This window comes from Tiliqua scincoides, chromosome 1 (assembly GCF_035046505.1).
Source record: "Tiliqua scincoides isolate rTilSci1 chromosome 1, rTilSci1.hap2, whole genome shotgun sequence".
NCBI lineage: Eukaryota > Metazoa > Chordata > Lepidosauria > Squamata > Scincidae > Tiliqua > Tiliqua scincoides.
This window is the reverse complement of record NC_089821.1, coordinates 94784415-94793045: the sequence shown is the minus strand read 5'-3', so window position 1 is coordinate 94793045 and position 8631 is coordinate 94784415. Positions and strand designations below refer to the sequence as shown.

At 41.8% G+C, this 8631-nt stretch overlaps 1 pseudogene; it reads right to left on the bottom strand.

The window, feature by feature from the left end:
* Positions 1-6158: 6158 nt before the first annotated feature.
* Positions 6159-6278, bottom strand: LOC136637702 (5S ribosomal RNA; annotated as a pseudogene).
* Positions 6279-8631: the final 2353 nt, after the last annotated feature.

The window sequence follows — 8631 nt, the reverse complement described above, 5'->3', positions numbered from 1 at the left end:
CTTTGCCTGACCTGACCACCAGCCAAGACTGCCTACTCGCAAGTAAACACGACTGTGAGGCTGCTTTGCTTTCCATAGGGCTCCATGCATTTTTTCCTTCCAGTTTTTTGGCCATAACTTTTGAACGAAAGGAGCGATTTTAATTCCGTTTTTTGAACTGCACTCCGCCAGCCATTCCACAGCTAACAGTGTATGGCATGACACAGTAGCTCCTAACCCCGCAATGTCAGCATGTCACCCCCCAGGGCGCGTCACCCTCCAGCGCATCACCCCCCAGCGCGTCACCTGGTGTGCACCTCCTTGCACCCCCCACACTCCCCTAGTGATGCCAGTGTCATATATACATTTATATATACATACCCTCTTTATCTCCCTCTTGTGCATTCAAAGCGGCTTCACCCTAATCAGGATAAAGGGTGATCTCCATTCACATGTTACATTCAATGCATGTATAACCTGGGAGCAGTACACACATGGTTGTTGATCTGTATATACATAAAGTTATTCATTATGGTCAATATGCATACAAGAGTACATGCAATCTGCATTTTTTAGGGAAAATGTGATTCACTACTCCATTTTCACAGAGAAGCCAATTACTTCAGTGTCTGCACAGCTGGGGGGTGATGCTAGGGTTATGTGAGCCATGGTCATGGACCACCCTAATCTAGACTGTAAGACCCTCGGGGCAGAAAGCTGTCTTTTTGCTCTATGTAAAGTGATATGTCCACAGATTGTGCTGCATTAATGTTGTTATTGCTAAGGATGATGATGATGATGATGATAAAACAGCAGCAATGACAATAGAAACTCAAATTGATGTTTATGTTTTTCTATCTCCAGAGAAAGGGAGTTCTACCACTCCATCTTCATGCATGGACTTGCTCTACTAAACTACTGAATGGTGGACATCACTGGGGCATTCTGAGATGACTGATATGATAATTATGCATCTGGAGGAAGGAGACGGTATCTAAGGTAAGCTGCATCCAATTAGGCCTCTGCAGTCTCAATCTAATATAAAAATTGCCCTCTAATCCACTGCATTATGTGGGATATCTTGCTAACCAGATAGAAGTACACTATAGCATCATAATCTGGAAAATATCTTAATTGGGTAACAAGAATCAGTTTTAGAGCTGGAGGTTTTAAGCAGATAACTTTCACCTTCCAACCTCTACTGTTTTATATTCTAAATGGGGGACGGGGGGACGGGACGACAACACCAAAATCAGATGGTTACAAGAAGGGAGGGAGAAACAGGGAGAGACAGAGACAGCATTATTCTCCAACTCTGATGAAGAAAAGTTGTTGCATGACAATTAGAAGATCAATTCTCTCTGTCTCTCTGTCTCTTGCAAGCACACACAAAGAGAAAATGATTTAGGATGTAAATGAGAATCTCTAATCAAAATATTTGTGCTGCTTCTGAAAACTGATTTGGAAAGCTTGCAAATCCACATCCCGCAGAGGCACAGAAAATTAGCTTTCCTTCTTCCTATTTAATGGAATTGGCCAGTGAGTTCAAATGAAATGCAAATGTCAATTTATCCCTGAAGCTCTGTAAATCTTCAGAAAGAAGACAATGCAGGAAAAGATTTCATGTGACAGCTAGTGATTCTATGGCATTCTGTCACAAGGGACAGAGCATAACTCCTAACCATGTGCCAATCGTACCATATTTAGCAAGAGGGATGGATACAGAGAGAGCTTAACTGCTGTGTGCCATAAAATAAATAGCATTAATAGATCGTATGACTAGGCAACAGTCAGCCAATGAGCTTCCAGACTGACCATTTAAACCCTGATCTTCTAACCACTACATCATACTGCCTTCTCCTAAATAACATGGAACATGAAGAAAAATACACGTGGCCTTTTCACTTGAATTTTATGTATATTGCACTGAGGCATGCACAAGTATAAAATAATCAAGTGAGAGTGCTTCCTACCTAAAACAATATTGGTAAAGTCTGGCTCAGACTCTGACCCTAGTCTGAACCATATTTGGAGCCAAAAGATATATACTGTATGAGTTATAAATCACAGTCTTTTCACCACAAGCTCCCACCCTATTCTGCATTTAAGCAGTGCAAAAGTACAAGCAAAATTATCTTCCTTATACTGACCAAGCTAGCAACGTGCTTGTGTGTTTTGTCTCCAGCGAAGAGCATGATCACTACCTGTTATTTAGAGTTGAAGGATCAGCCAGTGTATTCTCGTTTGGCAGAAATTTTAAAGGTACCCAATTCCCAATATATTTGGAAGCTTGAGATAATTATAGTGTACCTTATTCCTTAGCCCAGTGGTTCTCAAACTGGTGGGTCATGACCCACCAGCTGGAGAATCACTGCCCCTTTCCCTTTAAGGGGCAGGGGCAGGGTGAAGGCAGCGATTCGAAAAGGCCCCCTCTTCTGTCACAGTGGTGTGATCCTGAAGACTGAGTCGCTGCTGTTCTCCCCACCCCCACAAAGACTTACCTTCAGGCTCAAACTCTGTGTGTGTTTGAGAACCAAGGCCTTAGCTTATTTAAAATAATGGCGAATATTGTCCTGTAGGCTAGAGAAAGACTGCAATTCTGTATTTCCTGGGGTAAACCCCACTGAGCATGGTGGGACCTACTTCTAAGTATACATGCATGGGGTTGTGCTAAAAGTCAGCTTGACCTGGAATGCTTTGTACTGGTACTGGGACAGCCACAGACATGATTTCCCCAGGTGCCATCATTTTGTTCTTTCCTACCTGCTCACTCTGATATAGATTTCTGTGTTTGTCATTGCCTGCTACAGACTAAATGGCTGCTGGCCTGAAATTTATGTTCTGCCTGATCCCAGTGCCTAAGGGTGGATTAACAATGTGCTCAATTTGATTTGTATACTTCCACAGTAAACTGTGTATGTGGGGAGACATTTCTAGATTTCAGCCCATTGGAAGTTCTCAAGCACAGCAATGCAATCAAAAGGTCATCTAACTTACCTGAAAAGGACTGGCTGCATTCGAACATCTTTTCATTAGAGCTAAAAGGAACCATAGAGGACAAACTGCCCAGTCCTATTCCCCACCAAATTATAGTATGCAGCCATACCAACAGAGACTGCACTGCATACTGTGGTCGCTGGGAGCAATTGGACAGCCTGCAAGAGGCTGTATTAATTTTTTAATTAATTAATTTTTTAAGTAAGGAATTTTTTTTTTTTACTTTTGTCCTGCTGGACTGCCTGATCACTTATGGGTCACCCTGGACCAATGCCAGCTATACAGCTGGTGCAAGTCCACAGAGAGCCAGGGGGCAGAATAAGTAGAAAAATGGGGAATGAGCATCTATGACATTCAAGCATAGCCCTTGAATGTCTACATCTACAATTGCCAGTGGAGCAACTGTAGGGAGATGACTCCCCTTCTTCACCTGAAAGAACTCTACTTCAAGTGCCCAGGAACTGGAGAAGTGAGAGGAACTACACTGACTTTCATTATTGACCAGACCTCTAAGGGGCTCCTAGGGTTGCTGTATGTTGCTTTGGGGATCATTTTGACCAAAAAGCAGGATAGAAATGCAAGATAAATGAGCCAATAAATGAAATCCAGTGAGTGGAAATTGTCTGAATAAGGCACATAAATGCCTAAGAATCTAGGAAAAGAAATAAAGGAATAATTTCAGTAGAGAAGTATTTGACGTTCTCCTGGTTAATACATTCATATCAAGATTTGGATAGAATTTCTAAAAGATACGTCTTTGCTCTGAAGGTTGCATACAGAAATTCTAAGGTGTGGGTTCTGGAGAGGTCAGATTAGATTATAATAATGGTCTCTCCTGGCCTTTAAAGGCAGGTCACTATGAATATGGAATCCATTCATCTCTCCTTGACATTCGAGTAGGCACAACACCTCTGGGAAACTGCTGCAACATTTAGAGGACCATAGCTTCAAAGCCTGTGTTATAGCCCTTTAATTCTACTGCTGAATTGCGGCACACAGCATGTAATAGAATGCAATAAATTACTCCAGAATAAAAACATGGGGTGGATGTCTAACGTGCTGAAAGAGATGAAGCAGTTCATATACTTGTTTTTATTATCTCATTTCCATTTATATTTTAATGTTAAAGAATGAGAACAGTGACTAGAGAAATATGCAATAAATTCAAAGAAATTATGGGACAGTGCCAATTTAAACAATTATGGAACTTGGCCACAAATTTACCATGGACATAATTGCATTCGTTCATCTTTTTAAAGTGATGCATTATATCTGAGAAATGCAGTGTGTTTCCTTGGTGGTCAGAATTTGGTCTAACATTTAATATGAGAAGGCAATTTCCAAAAGGCCAATGCTTCTTCATATGATGAATCATTAATTCATAGAATTCACTGCATAATGTGGGGTTGGCCATTTTTCACTCACCACAGAGATCAACATCCCTTTGGCGTGCCAGGGGATAAGAAACTTCCATGACCAATGTAAAATGTCGGTACCCATGGGAGGTTTCTTCTTGGGACAAATAGTGGCCATGGGAAGTCTTGATCTGGATTGGCACTGACAGGAAGGCAAAGAGTTGAATTCCTCTCCCCACCATTATTCCAGTTCAGATTGCAGCTCCACATGGCTGCTGTTGACTTAAGAAAAATGGGCAGTCTGATCCAATGGTGCCTCAGTGCCGGTGCTGGGTGTCACAAACATGCCATAAGGCATGTTTGTGCTACCCTGAGTGTAAGCAGCGCTGGTGTGTAGTCCTGCGCCACCCTTTCGACACCGCAGTTTGAGCCCTGGCCACCACCAAAGAGCAGGTAAGCGCTGAGTGGTGGGGGAGCATGGGGAAGGTGGTAGGAGGGTGTGGGGGAGGCATTTCTGGATGGGGGAGGGTGGAATGGGGTGAACTGGCCCAGGAGGGGGTGGAACTGGTGGAGGCCTTCTCTGCCAAATCTTATCCCTGTGTTGGACTCAGACCAGAACACACATGGCTTTCTGCGTCTGCACCAGTAATTTAACTGGCACTGACTCAAGAAGTCCTATTGAGCAGACTCAGGATAAAGGGACGAATGTCCTCTTCCTATAAGGAGACCTCCAACCTGCTTGTATCCAGCACAGGATACTACTCGATGGGTGTTTAGCACTGCTGCTCCTGTGCTGGATAGGATTGGACCCTAAGATAATCCAAGCTAATGTGTGTGGGTGAACATGTTCACTTGAGAAGAGATAGTTTTTGAAGAACAAAGATCCCAAGGTATTTAGGCTTACAGTTTCTTTACTGTTTCTTTTCTCTTATTATTTTATTGCAAGTAAGTAGTTATACCTTTGCTTACAGAAGAACCAATACCTGGGGGATTCTAGAGGCAAAGTCATCTAATCTATTTCTTTAAAGTGATTGCTTTTTTTTTTTTAAAAAAAAAACAAAACACAAGTCCTATATGCTACTGTGGCTGTGAGCTCCTAGACTGTAAGTCCTTATCTGATTACATTCATTTCCTGCTTCCAACTATCATTCCATCACAGGTGTCGGTTGTTTGCATAGAATAAAAATAGTGTGCTCATAGAAGTCGGAGTGATTAAAGACTCTCTAGATTAACAAATTTATCCCCTGGGCTCTGTTGAATTGTTCCCTGATGTTCATTAATAAATGCTTATTCCAATTTTTTTTAAGTCTCTTCTCATTAATGACTAATTTACAGATGATTGTGAGTCAGCGAAAGAGTCTTGATTCCACATTCCAGTCAGGCTTATTGTGGGAATTTTCACTATACAGACACACATTTCAGACATTCCTCGATTTATGGTATAGAGTCTAATGCAGGAATATTAGCTTTATATTCCCTCTATTACAAACTCATTTTAAAGAAGGTCTTAATGCATTACTAAATTTCCGTGAGCCTAATCTGCAAAGAAACAGATGGAATTAGATGAATTTAGCAGACTCAGTTAAAACTCTATGAAATGTGAAGTGTAGGAATTTGGGGGGATCTTTATTTTTAATATGGAGCATGTAAACAGACAGGAATCTTTCTTACAGAAGCCAGGTGGTGATGAACCTGGCAAGGATTTATGAACGGCATATTATAATCCTAGAAGGGGAGATTGAGTGACCTCTGCCTTTCTGAATGCAGCACATGGGTTGTGCATGGTTGGTTGGTTGGCAACCTTCAGTTTCGAAAGACAGTGGTATAAGCCTACAGCACCCAGTATTCCCAGGCGGTCTCCCATCCAAGTACTAACCAGGCCTGACCCTGCTTAGCTTCCGAGATCAGACAAGATCGGTCATATGCAGGGTAACAGTTGCTGCATGGTTTGTGTGTCGTCATCACCCCTTCTTGCTAGTATATTTCATTACTGTGTTTTCCATATTTATACCCTACCTTTCCTCTGAGTAGCCCCAGGTGGCATATATGGGGGTGACCACATTTTATCTTTACCACTTCCCTGCATAGTAAGTTAGGTTGAGAGGATGTGACAATCTCAAAGTCACCCAGTGAGCTTCGTGATGAAAAAATATTAGTAGCATAGTTGTATATTTTAAAGCACAGGAGTTCCTCATTCCCCATAGCCATGTCCCTAAAGCCAAACCATTACCCCCAATCACCAAGCAAGGGTAACCTTGATTCCAACTAGGATGGGAATCTGGTAAACATGGTAGCTGTAGCTGTGCATCTCCCATCACGTGTAGTTCTAACCTAAGCTGCATGGATGATCCAATCAAGATGAAATATTTTTATATGCATTTGAAAATAGAATCAGTCTAGCAGCCAGTTCACAGTTGCACTCATAGAAGAACATAACATACCTTAAGCCAGTGGTTCTCACACATTTAGCATGAAGACTCACTTTTTAGATTGAGAATCTGTCAGGACCTACCGAAAGTGATGTCATGACAAGAAGTGACATCAAGCAGGAAAATTTTTTAACAATCCTAGGCTGCAATCTTACTCACACTTACCCAGGAGTAAATCCCGTTGACTATTATTGTTAAAAGAATATACATAGTAGCTTATTAAAAGTACAGGTCTGTATCATTTCCGCAAATGCACTCACATACCATGGTAGTATCAAGTCTAATATATTAAAAATAAGATATTGAATGGGGACCCACCTGAAATTTGGCTCATGACCCACCTAGTGGGATCTGACACTGCAGTAAGCAATTCTTTTTATAAGTATTATTTATCAAATGACACAGGCCTACAAAATTGAGGGTCAGAAAAGTTTTTCCCAGACTTTATGATGGTTTGATATGAATTTGGGGTGCCGATTCCAAAAATGGCATCCATTTTGACCTATTACGTCTAGATTTGGAGACATGGCATAGCCTTTTTAGTGAAAGGTTCAAGCAGCTTCCTCATGAGGAAGCTGCTTGAACCATTCAATAAAGAGGCTATACTATATCTCCAAAATGAGACATGATAGGGCAAAACAGATGCCATTTTTGGAATCGGTACCCCAAATATACCCAGGAATTGGTGTAACGTTTAAGGAAGCAAAATGTGTGTTGGCCTGTGTAATCAAAACATATTTTATATAAATACACTAAATTCCCTACGCCCTCTCAATTACAGATCAAAATAGTCTATTTATAGCCCAACTCTATGCTTGTCTTCTCAGAAGTAAGTCCCACTGTAGTCAATGGGGCTTACTCCCATGTAAGTAAGGATTGTAGAATTGTAGCCTTAGGATTGTAGCCATAGGATTGTAGCCTTAGAAATATAAAAATTTGACTGTGCTGGCAATTCTTGTGCAGGAACAACGGAATAATGGAAATGATCTGTTTTGCAAGCTTCTAATGTTGTAGCAGTTCCATGATGGAAGATCAGTTGCATAAAATATTTCAGCATTGTGGCACTGGAGACTTCAAATATGTTTCATTGGAGACTTCAAATACGTGATTCAGTGAACTCTGCTTCAAAAAACTGAAAGTACTTCACTGCCAATGAAGACATCATGCTCAATAAGGTTGCTGCAGATGAACATAGGGTAGAGCAGCCCTTCCCAAAATGTAGTGTGGACTTCCTATCCTGTGCGTATTTTTGCATGGACAATATTGTCAGTTCAGTCAGCCGTGGCACAGAGCCCTCATGCAGATGCACCCTGGAGGCGCAGTTCATTCTTGAGTGATATACAAGGTGACGTAGAAGAGGAGTTGGCAGCACTCAGCCTATGGGTCACACATCTGCTGCTCCCTCCACCCTAAGTCACTGTTGTTTGGCCTATGGGCTCTTCTTGTTAGATGCCTGAGAAATGCAGATTTCTTCTTTTAAAGACTAGCCTATAATTCTCCCGGTTGTAGAGAGAGACTTAAAAATTTAATCTCCTTTTGGATTGTAAAGAGGTCATGCTCCCACATCTGGAGACAGAAGGGAAAATGGAACAAAGAAATAGATCCCCAGCTCCACCCATGGTTTGAAACAAATGTCTTATTATGTGTGCACTGTGGACTCTTCAAAATGGGAATAAATAATGAAGTCAATTTAGTGCGTATGTGGGGTGGTGGTGACAGGGGCAGGGAAGAAGGGTGATGAAGCCAGGGGAGGGGTTGGGATCGGTGGCAGTGGATGCCAAATCCTGACCCCCTTCCTGGGCCTGATCTACCTTACCAGGTCAATGTGGACTTGTGTCAGCGATTGTCTGGGGAGGGGGTGAAGAATGGGT